Source organism: Hypanus sabinus, chromosome 30, assembly GCF_030144855.1.
Source record: "Hypanus sabinus isolate sHypSab1 chromosome 30, sHypSab1.hap1, whole genome shotgun sequence".
Classification (NCBI taxonomy): Eukaryota; Metazoa; Chordata; class Chondrichthyes; order Myliobatiformes; family Dasyatidae; genus Hypanus; species Hypanus sabinus.
Window position 1 is genome coordinate 16,433,441 of NC_082735.1, and position 24,046 is coordinate 16,457,486.

General features: G+C 40.6%; 1 long non-coding RNA gene across 1 annotated transcript in view; it reads left to right on the forward strand.

Annotated features, from left to right (window-relative positions):
- The window catches only part of LOC132383344 (uncharacterized), a 46,745-nt gene extending 31,075 nt beyond the window's left edge, over positions 1–15,670 (forward strand). Inside the window, exons 2-3 of the long non-coding RNA XR_009508631.1 lie at positions 11,355–11,600; positions 13,299–15,670. This is a non-coding gene — a long non-coding RNA (uncharacterized LOC132383344). The remainder of the gene's footprint in view (positions 1–11,354; positions 11,601–13,298) is intronic.
- Positions 15,671–24,046: the final 8,376 nt, after the last annotated feature.

The window sequence follows — 24,046 nt, forward strand, 5'->3', positions numbered from 1 at the left end:
ATTGTCCCAGCTCCTGTGACTTCAGTCTCTCAGGCTGACGAGTGAGCAGCTTTCAGGAGATTGAACACACAAAAAGCATCTGGCATAGATGGGGTACCTGGCCAAGTACGAAAAACCTGTGCTGATCAACTGGCTGGTATGTTCACAGATATCTTTAACCTCTCGCTTTGGCAGTCTGACGTCCCCACCTGCTTTAAGCAGGCGTCAACTGCACTGGTGCCTAAGAAGAACGTGGTAACCTTCCTCGAAGGATATCATCTAATAGCACTTGCATCCACAGTGATGAAGTGTGTTAGGTGATGAAACATGTCAAGTCCTGCTTGAGGCATGTCAAATCCATGCTTGGATCTGCTCCAATCTGCGTACCAGAGCAACAGGTGCACAGCAGAAGTCATCCCGCTTGTTCTCCACTCAACCCTGGAACATTTAGACAGCAAAGATGCATACATCAGGGGGATGTTTATCAAGCACAGCTCAGCATTCTATTCCATTATCCCCTCAAAACTAATCCATTAGCTTCAAGTCCTTGGCTTCGATATCTCCTTGTGCAATTGGAACCTTGATTTCCTCACTTGCAGACCCCAGTCAGCTCCACTGACTCCATCGACACAGGTGCACCACAAAGCCGAGTGCTCAGCCTCCTGCTCTACAAACTTTACACACATGACGGTGATGCTAAAACACAGCTCCAAAGCCATATTCAAGTTTACTGATGACACCACTTTTGTCGACCAAATCAAAGGTGGTGCTGGAGATTGGGAGTCTGGCTGAGTGGTGCCACAGCAACAACCTGTTACTCAAAGTCAGCAACACCAAGAAGTCGATCATTGACTTCAGGAAGAGTAAATCAGGGGTCCATGATCCAGTTCTCATTGGGGAATAAGAGGTAGAGAGGATCAGCAACTTTAAATTCCTCAGTGTTATTATTTTGGAGGACCTGTCCTTGGCCCAGCGAATAAGTGCAATTATGAGGAAAGCACAGTAGTGCTTCTACGTCCTTAGGTGTTTGCAAAGGTTCGCCATGATATCTAATACTTTGATAAACTTCTATAGATGTGTATTGGATTGTAAATTGACTGGCTGCATCACAGCCTGGTATGGAAATACCAATGCCCATGAACAGAAAATCCTACAAAATGTTATGGATATGGTCCAGTTCATCAGGGGTAAAACCCTCTTCACAATCTGCACATCTACATGAAATGTTGTTGCAGGAAAGCAGCATCCATCCTTAGGGACCCCCACCACGCAGGACGCTCTCTCTTCTCATTACTGCCATCATAAAAAGGTTACAGGAGCCTCAGGTCTCACAGCACAAGATTCTGGAATAATTATTAACCTTCAACTGACAGGCTCTTGAACAAAAGGGGTTAACTTAACTCAGCATAACTAGCCCCAAATCTGAGATGCCTCCACAACCTGCAGACTCGCCATTAAGGACTCTTCATCTGATGCTCTTGATATTTATTGTGTATTTATTTATTATTATTTCTTTCTTTTTGTATTTGCACAGTTTGTGTCTTTTGTACAGTGGTTGGACACCCAAATTGATGCAGTCTTTCATTGATTCTATTATGGTTATTACTCTACCATGGATTTATTGAGCATGCCCACAAGAAAATGAACCTCAGGGTAATGGTGACATATGTGTACTTCGATAATAAATTTATCTTGAACTTTGACTATTGTTTGCCCTTATCCATTATGTGGAGGAGTTACATTTTGCTATAATTTTGCACGTGGTTGGTACCCAACGTAGTAGAGTGGCACAGTAGGTTGACTAGTACAGCTGTGCCTCACTACTCCTGTGACCTGGGGTCAATCGTGACCTACAATATCAAATCAGTGGAGCTTTGCACATTCTCACTTTGGCCACGTTGCTTCCTATCAAACGCTTGTAGTTTTCTCGCACGTGCTAGGGACAAGTGGGTTGATTGATTACTATTCATTAACTCCAGTGCAGGGTTGGAAGGAAGTAGAGGAGTTGATTGGTATCTCAGTGAAATAAGAAAGGAATTGGGATGATGGGATTATCTGTGAGCCAACATTGCTTCAATGAATGCTCTGGCTGTCATCCATAAAACAATATAAAAATATGGACTTTAACAATATGAATTACGTTTTACAGTTCAGGAACTACATGAGCTGAATTTTAGCTCTATTATTGATAGTGATATTTTAACTTATGTTCTTAATATACATAGATCTTCTTTTGCCTGAAAGTTTAATAGTAGTAGTTTTTAAGTCATTAAAATCAGTTCATTAAATATATTTTAATTTCACACAATCATTATAATAGATATAATAAATGATTAAAGTTGAAACTATTTTAAATTTATGATTGTTGTTTAGCATAATAGATCCCTAATGAGAGACTTAATGACTGAATTTTGCTTGTTGTTACTTTGAAAAACAGCTGAACTCTGGTAATCCACCATTTAACTCATTGGAAATCCAGATGGTTCAGCATCTGGTTTAAATGCACCACTGTGCTTCTTTGCATACACCAGGATTCTAGGTCCTATGTCTACTTTCACACACTTGTGGTCCCATTTCCCAAGTTCTTTGTTACGCACCAATTCCCATGCCTCCTTTCATACACTGGGACCACAGCTCCTACATATAATCCCTTTAAACCCACTGAGGATCCAGTTCCCAGTTCCCGTACTCAATTTATCCTCAGCTAGTTCTGCTTTCTGCACTTCCATGAAACTCAGCAGGGTCCCAGTTTATACACTTCCTCTCAGCTTATCACATTGCCTGAAAAAATTATGATTTTACCATAATATTCAACATAGAACAAAAAATAAATTAAAGGTGTGTTGGAGTATTAATAACACAGAACAATTCAGAAAATTTGATCCAGCTCAACCAAAGTTCCTGGTATACTGGGTTAATGGCGTCCTATTAGAGTTTGCTATTATTTATAAATCAGTTTAGTGAATGTGTTTGATTCTGTTCCAAGTAGGAAATTGTAAATACATTAAATTTACAGTATCAGAAGTATCAGACCATCTAACATTAGCAAGTTTTATCATTGGCAGTCTCTGCCTTGCTGTTCATTCATTAAAAATATTGAATACACTATCACTAATGCAGACTGGCTATTAAAATATTCAACTTTATATGTAGACTCAGAACCAAAACTGTTTGGCAATTCTACAATGAAGGATCTTTTACAGTTATCGCTCATACTCATAATTTAAATATCAATCAATACATCACTTATGAACTCTTATCATCAAATTCCAATGCATTCACTTTTTGTTGTAGACTTAATTTGAGCTATTAAATGATTATTATGAAGGGTATGTGAGGGTTAAATGTTTTTAAAAAAAAATGTACTGTATTTACGGCAAACATCAACACGGGCAGAAAGCTTGTCATATTCTGGTGTGCACTGATTGAAAAGTGAGGAACAGAGTAATTTATAGCTTTTCCACAAGGCATGTCAGGAGCATGACAGAATACCTCTTGTTTGGGTGAGTGCAGTTGGCTTGACGGTATTTACAATGAAACATCCCTTTTCACAGAAACCACTCTAACCCTTTATTCTCCCCGTCCATATAAATCTATTAATGGTGAGGTTGCACATGCTGGTTAAGATTTATTTGATGCTGTAGTGAAAGCTTTGGCAGGTATGGGAGGTTATCCATATCGGCTTTGAGTCTGAGGGGAGTAATTACTCATGGAGCCACAACTCCCAATGTGGCTTAAGCCAGCGTTAGCAGAGGGCACCAACTACCTGTTCAATTTTCAAATGTTGCTGTAGTGATGTCCCATTTCATATGTGTGATACCCAAACCTCCAACTTAACAAACGGTGCATTCAGCAAGTCATTTAGTTTATGTGGTACCATATGCATAATGCACTGAATTTACTCACCTAAGCTACTCTGTTAGTAGTCTGCAAACCTGATAAGGTAAGGATCAGATCAACACTGAGTGCACTGAGTTCCCATTTCAGAACGGGATAATTTTCCAACTTTAATCCGGTTGTATACTCAGACAATATGACTTAGAATGGCTTTCATTTTCCCCAGTTATTTTTAGCAGTTGCTTTCTCATAAATCACCTGCTGGGAGGGCTGATTGGCACAGATGCTTCTGCTGTTTGTTTGGCAGTGCAGTTTCTAATTATATGAGGTGATTTGCATAAGATTCTTTTGCAAAGACTGGCAGATTTTTATTGTCTAATAAAAAGAGATATGTCTTCGTAGTGATCTTGTATTAATATTATAACCAGGAATATTTCTCCTTGTTCCTATACAATTGCCATATCAAAGTACTTTTTGACAGTTTGAATTACTTCTGCAACCTGTTGCTAAGAATGGATTTTCTAAAGGGAAAGCACAGTCAAGATTTGGTACAAAAGAAACCAACTTTTAATTAAAATTTAACAACCACATAGTTATTGGATCACACATGGTGGATTTTTCAGCTTCATACCATCAAAATCTTTGGAGAACCAAATTGTCATTTGATAGGTCCGCTTACCAACTCCATGGCAATTCCTGATGGATTGGATCATTCACATGGCACTTCATCTACTCGCAGAATAGGTTTCTAATAAAGATCAGGAGACCAATGGACAGAAGCTTTCTTCTCTGCTCTCATCACATAACCCCATGAGAAATGGAAGCTTCATTTGTGTAAAATGATATAAAAAATGCTGAAAATACTCAGCTAGTCAGGCAGGATCTATGGAGGAAAATAAAACAGTTAATGTTTCAGGTCCAAGACCATTTGGGAGAATGGGAAGTTTCTAAGTATGAAACAATAACTCTATTTCTTTTTCCATAGATGCTGTCTGATATGTTGAATGTTTCCAGTATTTCCTTTTTCATTTCAGGTTTCCAGCACCTGCAGGCTTTTTTTTATATTTTCATCTCCCTGGCCAAGTCATTTTGGATTCTACTACATTTCTAGTGAACCGCCTCTGCCAGAGCCTGGCGCAGAAGAGAGTCCCAACCCAGGAATGGAAAAATACATCACATTTCTGGATTAATAACATTTTTACCGAAGCGAGATTTTGACTGTGAGAAGTTAGATTTTGGCTAAGATTGCGATACTTGGTACCATTCATACAGGTTTATTAAATAAAGTAAGAGAAAGATGGAAAGCAGCCAGCATAGTCAAAAACCCATCCTGACACAGTCCTTCACCCCATTCCCATCAGGCAGAAAATCCAAGTTTAAAGCGAATACCACCAGGCTCAAGGATGCATACACAACGCAGGAAGAACTCAGCAGGTCAGGCAGCATCTGTGAGAAAAGTGTAACCAACGTTTTGGGCTGAGACCCTTCATCAGGAATGGGGGGTGGGGGAAAGAGAGGGCCGAAGCCCAGTAATCGAGATAGGGGAGGGGGAAGGGCTAGTGGCACCAGGTGGAAAACCAATCAGAGGAAAGATAAAGGGGAGAGGGGATAAGCATGAAAGAACTGTAGAGATAAAGGGGCAGAAAGTTGAAAGGGGAGAGAGGCAGAGAGGGACCTGGGATAGAGGAAGGGGGAGGGGGAGGGAATTACCGGAAATTGGAGAATTCAATGTTCATACCACCAGGCTGAAGACTACCCAGACGGTAGATGAGGTGTTGCTCCTCCAACCTGAGTTTGGCCTCATCACGGCAGTAGAGGAGGCAATGTATGGACATATCTAGATGGGAATGAGAGGCAGAGTTGAAGCGGGTGGCAACCGTGAGGTCCTGTCCATTGTGACGGATGGAGCGGAGGTGCTCGACAAAGCGGTCCCCCAATCTGTGTCGGGTCTCGCTGATGTAGAGGAGGCCGCACCGGGTGCACCGGATAGCTTCTATCCCAATGTTATAGGACTCTTGAACAGACCTGCTCACGATGAACTCTTGATATCTCCGTCTATCTTACCATCACTCTTGCACTTTATTCTGCTTTCTAATTTTTCCCTTCTGTATGACCCCATTGTCCCTGCGTTTGGAAAGAGATGGGTGCAAATGAAAACTTTTCAGATAATAATCAATATGCCTGATGTTTGTCTACTATATTGTCATGTTAAGAGCTCTATAAGAAATGAGACAAATTGTTATATAAACATATTAAACATTTGCCTTAAAAAGTTACCAACAAATTTTATCCCCTGGGAAGACTGGAGTGAAGAGGTCAATGAGTGCAAGAGGGATAAATACACTGATCTTGTTGCAGAATGTTGGAGTGATGCCTGGAGAGCTCACTGTGAGCCAGTCGAAGTTGGGTGCCAGGGCTTTGCTGGTCATTCATTACAGTGGACTCTTAAACTCCTTGGAGTAAAAGGACTGCAGTGCAGAAGAGCCACTAAGAACATTCTGGAGGCTGCTGAAAAGGCCTCGCGGTGGCTGTGGATCCGGAGTGGGGATCTGTGGATTAGTGCACCATTCCGACACAAGTCGGGGGCTGATCACCCCTGCCTGGGTCACCTGGGCGAGGGTGTCTGATGATTAAAGACCCGAAACATCCTATGACGCCGGGTTCATCACTGAAGTCCTGTCCAAGTAGCACCAGAAGGTGTATTCTACAACAACAATAAGTGTCATCTATTCTACCATATATACTGTACTACACCAATGATTCTTAAAGAGGGCAGTGATAACAAAGGAGATTTTAAAATATCAAAAAGAAGCACTAAAGTTAGAGAGATGTTCCAGATATTTACTTGGTTCATTAATGGTCTGTCAATGACTCAGACTGGAAATTTTAATAAAAAGAACTGTCTATGTGTTTCATGTAACCACCCAGGAGCAAATGGAAACGGAATGGTCCACAAACTAAATTATTGGCTAATAAGTGTAGATAATCAGTGCTCTACAGAGTTGGTGGAGTCTAAAATTAAAGGTCATAATTTTAAGGTTGAGAGGGAGAAAATGGAGATAATCACAGTCCTCTCTAATTTAAGGGAGTCTAGAACTGGACATCATAAGTTCAAGATTGAGAGGGCAAAGGCTGGAGATTGTAATGTCCTCTCCAGTGTAGGTGAGTCTAAAACTGGAGATCATATGTTTAAGGTGAAAGGGGAGAGACCCTCGATGCATGTGGGACAAGCTGCCTGAGGAGATGGTTGAGGGAGGTAAAGTCTTAGTGTTTGAAAGGTATTTGGAAAGGTACATGGATAGGACAAGTTTAGAGGAATATGGGTCAAATGTAGGCAAAATGGAATTGCTTAGAAAAGCATCTCACTCAGCATGGATGAGTTGGAATGAAGGGCTAGTTCCTGTATTCATCTCAAAAACTCTTGTTTGTGGGTTATGACTTGGTAACAGTTTGGAAAAATCAAAATATTGAAATGTCCATGCTCTAATGTAGTTTGGGCATGCATATAAGTACATCTATCCTGACACTGAATCTTCACTCAGCTTATTATGCAGTTCAAGCATTGATTCTAAAGAGAACGCTTTAAACAGAGGTTAAACAGATCAGCATTCATTTGGGGGAGTACTTACTCATACAGCCACAATTCTCAATTGTCTCAACTCACAAGTGATCAGTTATCAGTTTCATTTGAACATGTTGTTGCAACGACGCCCCATTTCATATTGAATGTACGATGTCCATAGTCCCAACTAAACAGAGGGTGCTTTTGATAGATCATATCATTTTCAAATCAAGTCAAGTTTTTTTTGTCATCTAACCTTACAAATGTAAGAAAATGTTTCACTGGACCAGGGTGCAGAGCACATAACACACATGTACCAAACAATAACTTAGGAAAGGAAAAATAAAACCTGCAGGTGAATTACGCATACATAATAAATGTAAAGAGCATAAATTAAATATTGTTGAATACAGTACAAATTATCCTGTGACACTTTGAATTTGATGCAGCATGAAACTCCGAAGCCTAATGGCCCATCCTGACTGTTCCTGTCTTTATGCATCGGACTCTCTGCCTGATGATAGAAAGAAAGAGGATGCTGGATGGATGGGTGGGATCCTTGATAATACTGAAAGCCCTGTGTATGCAGCTCTTCTGATAAATGTCCCCAATGAATGATAAAGAATTCCCTATGATCCTTGCGGTCATTCTCACAGTTCTTTGTAGGGACTTCTGGTCTGATGCCCTGTTCCCATACCTGATCACTGCTGTGCCAGGGAGAGAGCAGCTTGATCCCGAACCAGACAGTTAGTGTTGATGAAACAGAGAAGCCGGTGAGTTCAAACAGGAATCTGAATACACATGAGGACATACTGGAAAGACGCTTGCTTTCTACTAATCCCTTGCCTAATAAGGACCTGCAAAGTAACGTTCATTTTAAGCTAGTTGCTTACTATTTCTGCTGAAATATCAAGTTAGTTGTCATATAAAAAACGTGCATATTAAAGAAGTGCAACACTAACCTGCAGTGGGCATAAAATAATCATTATTTTGTGTACAGTCAGCAACATTCATCAATACTTTACATAAGTTGAGTTGCTTGCCTCAAATAGAATCAGGCATTAATGTGTAAAATATGTACGTGTAAGTAATGAATTCTCTACATTATAAGTGCATTTTATTTTTTTTCTCCATATGGCACTGGAGCTATTATATAACATCAAAACACTTAAGGTGTAAATTTATTTTAAAATATGTTCAGCAGTCCATCATGGTTCAAGGATTAAATCTGGAGGTAATTTAACAGATGCTGGTACTCATAAAGCGCATGTTATGTGATGCATATAGTTTTTTAACTAGCAACATTGGTGCTTATTTCATTGATGTTTACACACAATATCAAACAAGCAAGTGGACTTTTCTCTGGCTTGAATTCAGTGTTGGTTAACCTTATTTTCACCCCTTGAACAAGCACAGAATCAAAAAGGATTTCTCTGCAAATTGAAGAGGTGCAAATTTTGCTAATTTAAACGTTCTTTCTTGGAAACTTGCTTTTCTGGCAAGACCCATTGTCAATGGCCATTTCGAGTCTTCTTGAGCGGACAGCAGTGGTGAATCTTCCTACAAAATTACTGGAATTTGACATGACTGAACTGAGGTGCTTTGGAGGCAGTTAGCATTCTTTCAGCATTTTGTGTGTGTTGCTTTAAATTTCCAGCATCTGCAGAATTCCTTGTGTTTATGATTAACAATATATATGCTGAACTGGAATTGTAAATTCAATGGGATGTTGTCCCCTAATAAAGGCCACTTATGAACCTTGCAAGATTTTCCTCCAAGAGCTTTCCTCTTTTCATGGCTCTTCCCTGAACTGCACTTTCACTGTAAATACAGCAACATATTCTGCATTGTGATATTACTTTTCCCTTTGTACTAGCTCAATATAATTATGCATTGGGGTGATTTGCATTTATTTCTTTTTGTCACATGCACTGGGATTCAGAGAAAAACCAAGTTGACGCGACAAAGGTAAACCAGTGCAAATCTCAGCTTCATGGTCACTTTCATCCAGCTCAGCTTAGTTTCTTCATAAATCATAAGACACTGGAGAGAAGTATACCACTTAGCCCATCATTTGCTCTGCTATTCCATCATAGCTGATTTATTTTTCCCTCTCAACCCCATTCTCCTGGCTTCACCTTGAAACCTTTGATGGTTTTATTAGTGAAAAGCCTATGACCCTCTGCCTTAAGTATACCCAATGACTTGGTCTCCACAGCCATCCATAGCAATGGCTGCCATAGATACAACATGCTCTGACTAAAGAAATTCCTCCTCACCCAAAAGACTGTCCTTTGTATTCTGAGTCTATGCCCTCTGGTCATAGACTCAACCACCTCCATATCCTACTGAAAACACCCTCTCCACATCCACTCTGTCTAGGCTTTTCAATATTCATTGTTTCAATTAGATTCCTCTCTCATTCTTCTAAACTCCAGTTAATACAGGCCCAAAGCTATCAAACACCCCTCATACATTAACCCTTTACTATAATTGGCAAAATCAGATTGTAATTTACAATTGATGTTCAGTCAGTTTAGATCTCCATATGTTGTTAGTTTGTTATTAAATTCTTCGTATTTTATTAGACATTTGTGCTTTATTCTGGCATATTACGGGGTTACAGGGTTGAAATGTATCAAATGTTTCAGTTTTCAATTTCAGGAGTTTAGAAGAGTAAGGAACAATCTCATTGAAACATATAAAATTCTTACAGAGTGAAACGTGATAGAAACAGATTTAAAGCTTTCCTTAACTGGGTTGTGCAGTACTAGGAGACTCAATCTCTCTTAACTTTCTCCCCAGTACATATTTTGCAGATTGCAGTAGCATTTCTGCTGTTGCCAGGGAGAAAAAGAGAAGGATGGAGAGTGGTGAAAAGACTCAGGAGTTTGAGAGAGAACGGTCCTTGTGGAAAGCAGAAAAGGAAAGGATTTGGTGGAAATTGTGAAGATAATGTGCTGGATGTATAGGCTGGTGAATAGGAGGCAAGGACCAGTGGACCTCTATGCTTGTTCTGTTTGAGAGAGGAGAAGAGCAGAGAATAAAGGAAATGTTCCAGCTTTATTTTGTGCTTCTGATGTGGCCCCTTCACTGAGAAAAGTGCACAGAGAGCAAATGATTCACTGAACACCTGCACCCTGTTTACCGCAGCCTCCTGGAACACCCAGTTGTCAGCCATTTTAATTTCCTTGTCCATTTCCCTGCCAACATGCCCATTCTTGGTTTCTCCACAGACAGTGTGAGACCAAATGCAGACTACAGGGAAAACACCTCACATTTCATCTGGATAGTCTACAACCCAATGCCATGGACATTGAATTGCCTGAAGGCACACATTCAATGATTCAGGAACATCTTCTTCCCCTCTGTCATCCTATTTCTGAATGGATATTGAACCCTTGAACACTATAAAGACTACAAATTTCATGACGTATGTTGGTGATATTAAACATGATCCTAATTTTCTAACTTCTGGTAAACTGCGCACCCCCCCCCCCCCCGTCATATTTCTCTCTCCTCCTCATCCACCGAGGTCTTCCTGCACTCATCATAGCCTCCATATCCCTGTTTCTTTGCCTTCCACTCTATCTCATTCGCTATCACTCCAGATTTCCTTTTGGTTACCCCTGTTAGTTTTAAAATTTTAGAAACTAATGCAAAGAGAAACACAGGAGCTTGTCTACACAGTTTATTTTCCATTTTTTCTTTAGTGTGGTACTCACATATGACATGTTGGCATAATGACATATGCCCATCATGTACTTCTTACATATAACACATAATGAATTATGTTAACAAAGAATGCTTAATCAAAAGTAGATTTATAATATTATTCAAATGTTACTGAAATATTGAAAACACCACACTCCTAGTAGGAGGTGGAGCTAAAGATGTCGCCAGAATGTGTCTTCTCCCAGCCCATTAATGGAACAGTTTAAATTATTTTTCTTCTATTGTCTCTATTCCTTTCAAGGCGATTGGGGTCCTATCAGAGTCTATAATCTACAGCTGCGCTCAAACTCTGATTCTGCATGGCGGCATGTTCCCATTCTTGGAGCTTGTGGATCGGCTGCATTTTCGATATTTCCAGGAGTGGCCTGGAAGACCGAGCTGTGGCCTAATGTGGTGCTTTGGACCCGATTTCTCACCAGGATTGTGAACTGAAGCATCGTGGAGTGTCAGGACATTGAGATGCTGGAAACATCTGCACCATTTTGAAGTTGAGTGAGAGTTCTCTGCCAATTCTTGTATAGGGGGAACTCAGAATCAAAGTGGTGCTACTGACTGTGACACTGAAATGGTGACTGTCTCCGCTCTTGCTGCGGAAGGAACAATATCTGTCTCTCCCTTGTTAGTGAGACAGAGCCTGAGGGATGTTGAACTGTTGGGATGAACAGTAGATTTTGATGGAAGGTTGACCATGGTTTCTTTTTGGAGATTTGCTTTTGCTTGTGTGGTGGGAATGTTGATGTTTTCTGCTACGATAGGTGGGAGGAGGGGGAGAGGAGGATTGATGCTGAAGGGGGCAGTGGGCTTTCAAGCTCTTATTTATGTCATTCATTCTTTGGGATATTTCTTCTACTTGTCTGTGAAGAGTTAGAATTTTAGGTTGTGTATTGTATTCATTCTCTGATATTAAATGGAACCACTCAACTATTGAACCACTCAACTATTGAGCTATAAATTCCAACTGGATATGCATCTCAAATCAAATATGTAAAGTATATTACATAATACAACTATGGGTTACATATAACCCATAATTAATTATTTGAAATTATTTAAATGTACATGAATGCTTAATCGAACAATATATATGCACGATTACTTAAATATTTTTATTGAAATATTAAATACACAACACTCCTCCCTGCTGAGCTTTAAACTCCAACTCAGTGGAGAAAGCATCTCAACTATATGCACTCAACAACACTGGTACTCATTTTTCATAGGCTATTTTCTTTGCTTCAAAATACTGCTCAATTCATTCAGTATACATCATCCTGTTATCTGTTGTGTAATCAAACCCATCTAACTTTTTGCTTTTATAAAAATAAATTGTTATTATCATTCAGTATTCACTCATACTGAACCCAAGGCCATAAACATTCCTTGTTAATTTCATCTATTTTCTGTCTCTTTTTTAAAACTTGAATATCTCTCACCTCTTCCGAAAAAATAACTGGTGCACTTCAATAGGTCAGCAGTCATCTCAGGTTCACTTTGCAACTTCCTGATGATCACTGTTATGTTTTGTAAATCCTGAAACTAATTGAAAGAAAAACACAGTGGCCAGGATTCATGTCTACTTAGGTTTGTTAATCATTTTTTCTATAGTGAGTCGCTCACTTATGGAGTGGCGGCATAATGACATATTCCATTCATGTACTTATATATAACACATTATGAATTATGTAAACAAAGAAGGCTTAATCAAACATAACAGGAGGAAATCTGCAGATGATGGAAATTCAAGCAACACACACAAAATGCTGGTGGAACACAACAGGCCAGGCAGCATCTATAAAGAGAAGCATTGTCGACATTTCAGGCCGAGACCCTTCATCAGGACTAAGACATTTTGTGTGTGTTTCTTAATCAAACATCATATATTACAATGTTAGGCAAATATTACTGAAATATTAAATGCACTACAGCCCTTCATCAGCATTCCCATCTACCCAGACCACCTCCCTCACTTAATTCCATGCACCAATTTCCTTTCCTATGAGATTCCATTGTGTGAAACCCATTGGTATCACAACCTAGCGACTCCCAGCTTTAGTTGCTATTGCAGCTCTCCACTCCTCCATTTGCCTATTGCCATCCTCAACTGGATCCACCTTTTGCTTCTATGTTCTTATTCCAGCTCTTCTCTTCACATGTTTGTACTCACAATCTCTGCTCTATCTTTCAGATCAGATGAAGAGCAACAATGTGAAATGTCAATGTCTACTTTCCTCCCCACTGAGTTACTCCAATCGTAAGAAAGTCTGCAGATGCAGGAAATCCAAGGCAACACACAAAAAACGCTGGAGGAACTCAGAAGGCCAGGCAGCGTCTATGAAAAAGAGTGAACAGTTGACATTTCAGGCAGAGAGCCTTAATTAGGACTGGTTCCAGTTATGAAAATGGACAAGGGAGAGTCAGTGGATGCAGTGTACCTGGACTTCCAGAAAGCTTTTGATAAAGTCCCACATAGGAGATTAGTAGGCAAAATTAGGGTACATGGTATTGGGGGCAGAGCACTGACATGGATTGAAAATTGGCTGGCTGATAGTAAACAAAGAGTAGTGATTAACGCGTCCCTTTCCGAATGGCAGGATGTGACCAGTGGGGTACCGCAAGGTTCGGTGCTGGGACCGCAGCTCTTTACAATATACATTAATGATTTAGATGAAGGGATTAAAAGTAACATTAGCAAATTTGCTGATGACACAAAGCTGGGTGGCAGTGTGAAATGTCAGGAGGATGATATGAGAATGCAGGGTGACTTGGACAGGTTGTGTGAGTGGGCAAATGTATGGCAGATGCAGTTTAATGTGGATAAGTGTGAGGTTATCCACTTTGGTGGCAAGAACAGGAAGGCAGATTACTATCTAAATGGAGTCAAGTTAGGAAAAGGGGAAGTACAATGAGATCTAGGTGTTCTTGTACATCAGTCAATGAAAGCAAGCATGCAGGTACAGCAGGCAGTGAAGAAAGCTAATGGCATGCTGGCTTTTATAACAAGAGGAATTGAGTATAGGAGTAAAGAGGTCCTTCTGCAGCTGTACAGGGCCCTGGTGAGACCCCACCTGGAGTATTGTGTGCAGTTTTGGTCTCCAAATTTGAGGAAGTACATTCTTGCTATTGAGGGAGTGCAGTGTAGGTTCACAAGGTTAATTCCTGGAATGGCAGGACTGTCATATGTTGAAAGATTGGAGCGACTGGGCTTGTATACACTGGAATTTAGAAGGATGAGAGGGGATCTGATTGAAACATAAGATTATTAAGGGATTGGACACACTGGAGGCAGGAAGCATGTTCCCGCTGATGGGCGAGTCCAGAACTAGAGGCCACAGTTTAAGAGGCCATTTAGAACAGAGATGCGGAAAAACTTTTTCACCCAGAGAGTGGTGGATATGTGGAATGTTCTGCCCCAGAAGGCAGTGGAGGCCAGGTCTCTGGATGCATTCAAGAGAAAGTTAGATAGAGCTCTTATAAATAGCGGGGTCAAGGGATATGGGGAGAGGGCAGGAACGGGGTACTGATTGTGTATGATCAGCCATGATCACAATGAATGGTGGTGCTGGCTAGAAGGGCCGAATGGCCTACTCCTGCACCTACTGTCTATTGTCTATTGAAGCAGATATTATTTCAATCTCTTGGCTTTTTTTTTTGCAGTGCGTTACATGGTTCCCTCTACTTGTGTTATTTTTGAACTAAGTATATAAAGCCTAATCTACTGTGAACATCATAGTAGGTCTTCCGTGAAATAGAATTATGAAACAGCAGTGGACCATCAAAAGAATTATTTGTGGATGGCTGAAGAAATCCCATTCAATGCCCATTTCCAGGATGCGGTTTAATATTCTCCATTTGACTGGATGAGTGAAGCGCCAACAACTCTCATTCAGGACAAAGCAAACCAATTATTTGGTACCACAATGACAGCTCTAAACATGTGTTACCCTGACAGTAGCCATCTACAAAACACACTGCAGCTCCTTGCTTAGTCAGGCAGCATCTCCAAAACACAGACCTCTACTTCTTCTGTCAGTAGGTTTATGCCGCATATGTTTGAGAGCTACTGTTTGCAAATTCTCTTCTGGGTCACACAACATCCTGACCTGTGAATATATCGCTGTCTCTCATTGTCTCTGGGTCTAATTCTTACAATCCCCACTCTAGCAGCATTGCATGAGTATCTTCCTCAGAATCAAAATAGAGTTCAGGAACCTGGCTTTCTCAAGGGTGGTTAGGGATACTGGGCCTTGTAAACAACACACAAATCTCAGAAATTGAAGCCTCCCAATGGCTTGTTTATTATGATAATACACAGGATATTAGATAATCTAAGACTGATACATTCTATTCATTCCATGTATCCAAAGTCAACTAACATACAAATCTTGTCTACATAACTTTAGAAATTGCATTGCTATTTTAAGTTCAGTCAATAGTAAAAAAGATTAAATTGAATTAAATGCTTTTTGGACTAATGTCTAATTAATTGCTTGCTGGACTTATGTATAATGTATACGAAGAACAGTGCTGCATATATACTACGCCATGCTCAATAAAATACCTATTCACTACAGAATCATTTCAAGGTAGATGTGTAAGCATAAATGAAACAATGAGAATTTTAAGAGCATCGAATGCTAATGTAATAAAAAAAAAGAAAAAAGGGGCAGAAATAGGAAGACAGGTATTTAAATAGTAAACAAAGCTAGAATTTGAACAGCCATATTAAAAGTGGAGAGGGTGGATTTAATGAATGGGGCAACAGCTCATTAGGTGGAAGGAGAGGGGGAAGCATATAGATCTTCAAGGAGGAAGACGTCAAATTGACAGTTGTGTTAGATGTGATTAATATGGAGAGGGTGCAAAAAAAGGTTGACAGGAATGTGGCTTGGATTGAATGACTTAAATTAATAGGAGAGATTGCTTAGACTGGATTTGTTTTCCCTGGAGTGAAAATTGCTGAGGGATGATCTTATAGAGATCTATGGAATTTTTGGATGCATAGATACGTTAGATTTTCTAAAATTGATTCCTTCTACCTTCGGCACGAACTTATCAATCACCCCTCATCCAACCTTGATATTTGTCTCGTTATAGAAGACTACAAAACAAAGAAACCCAAAAGAAAATAAGACCGTCAAACACTTGATGTGCAGGAAAAAAAATTGTGCAAACAACAAAAGCAAGCAAAAGGTATTCAGAAGTGAATTTCAGGAAAGAGAGTCCATCCACAGACACAAAGCCATAACTTCAGTTCAATACAGAGCTGAGTAAATGTTGTGTAGCAGCAAGCTGCACTGGCCCTGAAATTCTCACATTTTCAATCTGGCCTGGTGCTTAAATCATTGTCCAAACATTGGGATTTGTTGCTTCAATACAGCCTGGGGCAAGAAAATGAACTCAGAGCTTTTCACTCTGACTGATGGAGATCTGGTCACACAGCTATGTAAAGATTATGAAAATGATGAAGATGTCAATAAGCAATTGGATAAAATGTGAGTATTTTACTCAACATGTTGGGACTTGCCATATTTTTTTTGAAGTATAGTTGCACCTCAATTTCCCTCTTGTAAGTTGGAATGGATTTAAGAATTAGAAGGATGACAAAGACATTTTCTTCCTTGCTGTGAGGGTGGAAGGGGTCTGGGACTCACTAAAGGAATGGATGATAGATGCTGAAAACCTCATCATATTTATAGTATGTAAACTTGAAACCACATGATTTTCAGAGCTGGACTCTTGATTTCAAAGCTTTGAAGTACATTTATTATCAAAGTATGTATACTATATATAACCCTGAGATTTGTGTTCATACAGGCAGTTGCAAAACAAAGAAACTCAATAGAACCCATTAAAGAAATGGCCAGCACGAGAAGGCACAGTTTTAAGGTGCTTAGAAGTAGGCACAGAGGCAATGTCAGGGGTAATTTCTTTTACACAGAGTGTTGAGTGCGTGGAATGAGCTGCCGGTGATGGTGATGGAGGCAGATACGATAGGGTCTTTTAACAGACTGCTGGAGCGGTACATGAAGCTTAGAAAAATAGAGGGCTATGGGTAATCCTAGGTAATTTCTAAGTAAGTACATGTTTGGCACAGCTTTGTGGGCTGAAGGGCTTGTATTGTGCTGCAGGTTTTCTATGTACCAACTCACCTTGTACCTGATCTTTGCAATTTAGCCCAGCACTTAAATCAATCGAACCTCATGTCTTTCCACACTTTCAGTGATGGTCCCACTGCCTCGTCTCCACCTGCTTTGACTCTGCCTCCCCTTGCCTTCTCTGGTCTGCTGCATTGAATTGCCTCCAAGTCCAAAGGGAAGATACAGGCTATTGTTTGCAGTGATCATTTACCAGAAAAAGTATTATCAATGAAGTATTCAGCTGTTTGCTGCCAATAGGCAGATCAGAGGAGAAATAGTGAAAGTTCAGGCCAATATGTCCCTGTAAAAATGTAATCCCGGAGCAACAAGTATAGGAAACCCTGGGTGTTGAGTTAAATATAGAGAAGAAGGGAAACATTGTATGGAGAACTAAAGAGGAGGGAGGATGGTCATGAGTATAGAAGTTTTAAGGAGGTGTTTAAAAAGGGAAGAGCAGTCACAAAATATTGCTAATGGACAGAATTAATGCAACGCCAAAGTGTTTTATAAATATACTAAGTATATAGAAATAGCATGTAAATGGGCAGAGCCTATGAAGGATAATGGGGGCAATCAGTGCGTGGAACCAGGAAGTATAAGTGAAGTCCTAAATGAATAGTTTTGCCGATATATACTAAATAAACTGAGGTTTTAGTGAGGGAGCAGATAAAATTCTGATTCTAGTCTCCAAAAATAAAAAGGAGATACATGATAGGCCAACAGGCTTAAAGATAGATAAATCCCCAGGGCTGAGTGAAATCTATCCCAGGTTGCTTTGGAATGCAAGGGCAATGATTTCTGGGTCTTTGGTTGAGATCTTTAAATCTTCAATGGCCATAAGCGAGGTACCAGAGGCTGGAGGTCACCAAACATTCCCAAACCCCTTTCATGAAGCACAGCAGTGAAAATCCTGGCAATTACAGACTTGTGAGCCAAGCATCCGAAGAAGGAATTTATTGGAAAAGTTTCCGAGAGACAGATTTACTGAGACAAAGGCTAACCAGAAATAGCCAGCATGGCTTTGTCAAGGGTAGATTCTGTCTGAACAATCTGATAATTTTTTGAAGAGGTAAATGGGTGTATAAATGAAGGGAGCGCACTAACTGTAGCTTGCAAGGATTTTGTTAGGGCCTATGAAGAGGTTCCACTTACGATACTGATCCAAACGTCAAGATAATGGGATCCACGGCAAGTTAGTATACTGCATCCAAAACTTGCCTGACATGAAACAAAAGAGAATGATAGTAGAGGATTTTTTTTTTTTTTGTGATGGAATCCTTGTCACTAGTGCCTTACAGTGCTGAGACTCTTGCTATTTATAAAATATATGAATAACTTGGATCTGGATGTAGGAGACATGATCAGTACATTTGGAAGAATGGGCTAAGCAGCAGCAGATGAAGTTTAGTGCTGATAAATGTGAGGTGATGAACTTTGTTAGTAGTGACAAGGCTGAGCTATATAGTATGCCATGTATGGTGATGTTCCAAGGAGTACTGAGGAACAAAGGGACCTTGGTGTGCAAGTCCAAAAGTCTTTGCAATCCTTGCAAGTGACAAGACAGGTAGATAACTAAGTTAAGAAGGCATGTGGGATATAGGCCTGCATTAGCCAGCACACAAGAACAAGGATGCTGTACTCCAGCTTTGTAAAGCATTTGTCTGTTCTCAAATGGAGTGCTGTGGGCTGCTCTGATGACTTCACTATAGTGAAAATATGTTAGTGCTGGTGAAGGTGCAGAGGAGATTTACCAGAATGTTGTCCTGGGATGGAACATTTTGGTTATGAGGGAAGACTAGACAGGCTAAGAGAAACGATTAAGAGGTAATATGACTGAGGTATATAAAACTCTAAGGGTAGAAATGGTGAAGATTTAAGGAAACCTCCCCATACTAGAGACAGAAAAAAGCCAGAGGACATGGGTTTAGGGTCAGAGATTTAGAAAGGATTGGGGAGGGATCGTTTTCAGCCACAGCGTAATGAGTATTTGGGAAGTACTACTTGAGAAAGTATTAGAAACAGAGTTTCTGACAGAATTTAATTAATGTCTTAATGAACACTTTGATCGCCTTGACATTGAAGGCTAGGGGCCAAGGGCTGGACAATGGGATTCATATGAGTGGCTATCCACTGAATAGTGTGGACATGGTGGGTGAACTCCATGACCCTATGAGAAAGAGATCTGGCTGTTGAGCAGAGTGATAGGACAGCCTCGGGAATAGATAACAAAATACCAGGCCAATGAAAGAACAGTGAGTTGACTGCCATTTTCAATAACAAAAGGATTACAGAGGCAGAATATTGGATGGTGAAGGATTGGACTGAAATGAAGGTGAAACTGGAAAATTGGAAAACTCATCAGGATCAGTCATGAAACCATTGAACAAATGATGGCCAGGTAAACAAACACAAATAAGGGCATAAAGATGTGACTTGTATTTGAAGTAAGATGAAAGCTACTGACAAAGTCATTCAGGGAAGAAATTGACATGACATAAAGCCTATATCAGCTCTCCAAATAAAGGTAATTGTGCCTTGAATGTGGAGAATAAAATTAAAACAGGTATTCTGCAAAAACATCAACCATGATGGGCCATTATGAAAAATCAAATGGTAGCTTTCAGCATGATTGATAAAGCATCGTAAAATAACCACAAATCTTGTGGAAACAGAACATTGATTTTATGTTCCTATAGAAACTCATCCAAGATATTACATAAATTATCCCCTTGAAGAGCCTTTGCAGTTAATAGTAATATATATGATGTAACCGTTTGAAGATCCAGTTTCCAAAAATTTATTATTGGTATGTGAGTGAAATGCTACAACAGTCATTTCCATGGGTTGCATCTATAGAGTGAAGTTTATGCTAATTATGAACCACTTTGTAGGAAAAAGTTTCTGTATATTTCTTAAAGGGAAGCTTCAAGTCTCATCAGTAATTGTCCTTAATATGTTGTTCTCTCAACTTTGTGAGCAGAGAAGTCTAACACCACGATCAGTAGTCTCCCTAATGCATATAATTGTTTGTTCATTTGTGTGCTGTGTCATTTGACGAAGGCGATTATAGTCTTTCTATGACCATGATTGTTCTTGGCAAATCCTTTTACAGGAGTGGTTTGCCATTGCCTTCTTCTGGGTAGTGCCTGTACAAGACAGCCGTTATCAATACTCTTCAGAGATAGTCTACCTGGCATCAGTGATCGCATAACCAACACCTATGATGTGAACCAGCTACTTATTCATCCATCCACAACGTGCTCCCATGGGTTCACGTAACCCTGATTGGGGAGCTAAGCAGGTGCTACAACCTGCTCTATGCATATAATATATCAGCCATATATGAACTTAACCCTTTTTTTGCCTCACTCTATTAGTAGTTTCAGTTACTGATCCCAGCTACAAGCTTAAGTTATCATTAAACCATAATAAAGTTCTGAATTCCAAACAGGAGAAAATCTGCGGATGCTGGAAATCCGAGTGATGCACACAAAATGCTGGAGGAGCTCAGCAAACCAGGCAGCTTCTACAAAAATAGTACTTTTGATGTTTTGGGCTGAGACCTTTCTGCAGGACTGGGGGGAAAAAATCTGCTGAGGAGTAGATTTAAATCCTGGGGGAAAGGTAGAGACAAACACAAGGTGATAGGTGAAACCTGAAGGGAGAGGGGATGAAGTAAAGAGCTGGTCAAAGAGGCAGAAGGCTATGGAAGAAAGTAAAGAGGGGGAGCACGAGAGGGTGGGCAAGGAGATAAGGTGAGAGAGGGAAAAGGGGATGGGAAATGATGAAGGAGAGGGGTGGATGCGGAGCATTACCAAAAGATTGAGAAATCGATGTTCATGCCATCAGGTTGGAGGCTACCCAAACGGAATATAAGGTGTTATTCCTCCAACCTGTGTATGGCCTCATCATGACAGTGGAGGAAGCCATGCATAGACATATCACAATGGGAATGGGAAGTGGAATTAAAATGGGTGGCTGCTGGGAGATCCCGGTTTTTCTAGCAGGTGCTCGGCGAAGTGGACTCCTGATCTATGTCAGGTCCAAGTGATATGCAGGAGGCCACACAGGGAGCACTGGACACAGTAGATGACCCCAACAGACTCACAGGTGAAGTGTCGCCTCACCTGGAAGGACTGTTTAGAGCCCTGAATGGTAGTGAGCGAGGAGGTGTAGCACTTGTTCCGCTTGCAAGGATAAGTGTCAAGAGGGAGATCAGTGGGAAGGGACGGACGGACAAGGAAGTCGCATAGGAAGGAAGTCGCGTAGGAAGCAATCCCTGCGGAAAGCAGAATGTGCGGGTGGTGGGATTCAGAATTACTGCCCATTTTTTTCCGTATATTTTTAATTGCTTTACCTTGATTGATTTAGTTCTGTCATTTAGTGTTTGTATGTGCAATATTTGACTTTCCGTTTGTGGTGAATAGACAGTATAGGGCGGGGGTCGGCAACCCGCGGCTCCGGAGCCACATGCGACTCTTTTACCTCTGTGCTGCGGCTCCCTGTTGCTTTGGGAAATAATTGGTCTTTTGCAGCATCCGCGTCCATGGGGGCCAGGTTGAGGGAGGCTTAAAAGCAAGGCTGTTTAGTTCGAATAAAGTTATTCGACTGCAGTTTACTGACTGCGTGAGCACACCGCTACAACGTGTTTTTATCGCTATTAATATACGTCACCACTGCCAATACCTGACACCCGTCAGTGCGCGATTTCTTTAATTTTTCGATCCAAGGTAGGCCAACTATGGAGAATTCTAAAAAAAAGAAAAGTGACTGAAGAAAACAGAACGTTTAATGATACGTGGACAGATTCATTTGCTTTCACTGCTGACGAGACTGGTTTACCGGTATGCTTAATATGCAATGAGAAACTAGCAAACAACAAAAAGTCAAATGTTGCAAAGCATTTCTAGAATAAACACGCAGCCTTTGCTCAAAAATATCCGGATGGAGATGAGAGAAAAAAAGCCGTATCGGAACTGATGCGGAAGGTTGATCTGAGCAAAAATCATTTCAAGCAATGGATGAAGTCCGGAAAACCAACGACATACGCTAGTTATATTGCCGCTTAGGAAATAGTCAGGCACGGGAAGCAGTTTACAGATGGTGAATATATAAAAGAATCTTTCATTAAGATTTCAGAACATCTATTCATGGACTTTAAAAACAAGAGTGAAATTGTGCAGAAAATCAGGGATATGCCCCTCTCTGTAAAGACTGTCAAAGACAGAAACATAAAAATGGCAGAAGACATCACAAGACAGCAAATTAAAGACATCAATTCAGCTGTGGCCTACTCAATTGCCTGTGACGAGTCTAAAGACTAAGGTGATATTGAACAAATAGCGTTGTTCTGCCGGTATGTAAAGTCTGCCGGGCCACGGGAAGAACTGATTGAGTTGATACCTCTAAAAGACCAAACATGGGGGGCGGACATCTGTGAGGCTGTCTTGAATTGTTTAAGAGCCAAAGGAATAAACCCACCTGGTGTCAGTAGCTACTGATGGGGGCACCGAATATGACGGGAACGCACAAGGGAATTATGGCTTTTCTGCAGAAGTCGCTGGACAGAAAGCTGCTGACTTTTCACTGCATCTTGCACCAAGAGGCACTGTGCGCTCAAACATTTCCTCCGGAATGCACAGAAGAAATGGATGTTGTCATTCAGATTGTCAATAAAATAATGGCAAAAAGTTTAAATCACCGTCAATTCCGTTTGTTACTGGACGAGCTGGAAAGCGCATATTCTGATCTCCTGCTGCACAACAAAGTCCGGTGGCTGTCCAGAGGGGAGGTGCTGAAGCGATTTGTCGCGTGTCTGGAAGAAGTGAAAACTTTCCTGGGCAGCAAAGGGCTGGAAAAGCTACACTTCATGGTAGACACGACAGCGCACCTGAACACGCTGAACACAGCTCTTCAGGGGAAAGGACGTACAGCCCTGCACATGTTGGAGGATGTTTTGGCATTCGAGCGCAAGTTGACAGTGCTTGCCAGAGATTGACAGAAAGGCACTTTGTCTCACTTCCCCAATTTGAGAGAGTTCAAACAAGGTCACGACATGATAAATTCGGAGTATTTACATTCTGCAATCATCGAATGCAAACATCGTTTGGGAAACGCTTCTGTGAGTTCAGAGAGGAAAAAAAACACATTATCCTTCCCGGTCACTCCCCCAAGCATCGATTCATCTCTACTGAATACGACTGCATTGGCAGGTGTGAGTAAACCTGATCTTGAGATGGAACTGGCCGAAATAGCCGACAAAGACATATGGGTGTCCAAGTTTAGACGCTTGACAGCAGACCTTGAAGATGTTGCCCGTCAGAAGGCCGTTCTTGCTCAGAATCACAAATGGAGTGATATTGAAAACCTCCCTAAACCGGACAAACTTGTGTTCGAAACATGGAATGCTATCCCCGACATTTATGTAAACATTAAAAAGTATGCGCTTGGAGTCCTGTCGATCTTTGGATCCACATATGTATGTGAGCAGGTGTTCTCCACCATGAACTTTATTAAAAACAAACATCGTGCACACCTCACAGATGACAGCTTGCGATTCTGTGTAAAGATGAAGGTGACGTCATACAGCCCTGATGTGCAGATGCTGTGCGCTGAGGTCCAGGAGCAGAAATCCCATTAACCAAGTATGATACATATTTTAATTGCCTATTATTTTAGGAATATTCATATTTTTTCATTGTTTAGTGAAATAGTCCTTTTATTTTTCAGGTTGACAGCTGGCTGATGTTATTTTTGGTTTGCTGCTGGCGGAAAATTTAAGTTCAGCGTTTTTCAT